Raw genomic sequence first — 1,580 nt, 5'->3', positions numbered from 1 at the left:
ACACCGAAAAAAATCTCGATGGTATTATTAACTATGACCCTATAGTTAATCTTAATCTAGTAAAAGTAATAAGGATTCCTAATCATTATGGTTAGGATCGCTAGGTTGATTCAACAAATTCAAGCCTGGCAAAAACAACCCTGCAAATCCTAGTCAAATTGACTAGGATTTTAGTAATTTTGCCTATTTCCATAATGCGCACGCGTCTGCTTCTGTTCTGGCAGTGTTTACCTCTATATCTTTCGCGTCATTTATCGTGATTTCGTAAAACGATTTTTATCATTACTCGCGTCTATTTTTTGTACAAAAAATGAAGTTCTTACATACATCAAAATTGCTGGTTTCTCGGAACCTCTGGAAATATAGATGGTCCATGTTTTAGAAAGTAAACTATTTAATTATATTAGTCAATTCTTTCAGACTTTTTTGGTTAGGTTTCAATATAAATCGTCGAAATCTTTACGCACGTGGTGACAACATTTTTACTATTTTAATCGCGCAGTGTGTTTGAAAATTTACCTTTGCAATAATTTGTGTATTTAAATTTATTTTCATTTGAATGTCATAAATAATTAAAAATAAATAGTTTTTGACAAGTGTATAAAATTGTGTACTCGAAATGTATAAAACATCATCTGATTAAGTATTGTATTTTGACTCGAAAATCTAGTGTCTATTAAAAAATTAAAATACCAAGTCGTGTTTAGTGTAGTGGTTATCGTTCCGGGTTTCAAAGTTTGTATTTATATACCTTAGAATTAATTTAAACTTATGAAATAAATATTTGACGCAGGGGGGGACGCGAACACCTAAACCTAACGAATACGCACTTCGAAACCCGGAACGATAACCACTACACTAAACACGACTTGGTATTTTAATTTTTTAATAGACACTAGATTTTCGAGTCAAAATACAATACTTAATCAGATGATGTTTTATACATTTCGAGTACACAATTTTATACACTTGTCAAAAACTATTTATTTTTAATTATTTATGACATTCAAATGAAAATAAATTTAAATACACAAATTATTGCAAAGGTAAATTTTCAAACACACTGCGCGATTAAAATAGTAAAAATGTTGTCACCACGTGCGTAAAAATTTCGACGATTTATATTGAAACCTAACCAAAAAAGTCTGAAAGAATTGACTAATATAATTAAATAGTTTACTTTCTAAAACATGGACCAACTATATTTCCAGAGGTTCCGAGAAACCAGCAATTTTGATGTATGTAAGAACTTCATTTTTTGTACAAAAAATAGATGCGAGTAATGATAAAAATCGTTTTACGAAATCACGATAAATGCGACGCGAAAGATATAGAGGTAAACACTGCCAGAACAGAAGCAGACGCGTGCGCATTATGGAAATAGGCAAAATTACTAAAATCCTAGTCAATTTGACTAGGATTTGCAGGGTTGTTTTTGCCAGGCTTGAATTTGTTGAATCAACCTAGCGATCCTAACCATAATGATTAGGAATCCTTATTACTTTTACTAGATTAAGATTATAACTATAGGGTCATAGTTAATAATACCATCGAGATTTTTTTCGGTGTACCTTTTACCT

Source organism: Leptopilina heterotoma, unplaced genomic scaffold, assembly GCF_015476425.1.
Source record: "Leptopilina heterotoma isolate Lh14 unplaced genomic scaffold, ASM1547642v1 Lhet_190, whole genome shotgun sequence".
NCBI classification, from domain to species: Eukaryota; Metazoa; Arthropoda; class Insecta; order Hymenoptera; family Figitidae; genus Leptopilina; species Leptopilina heterotoma.
Note: the sequence above shows the minus strand (reverse complement) of the source record.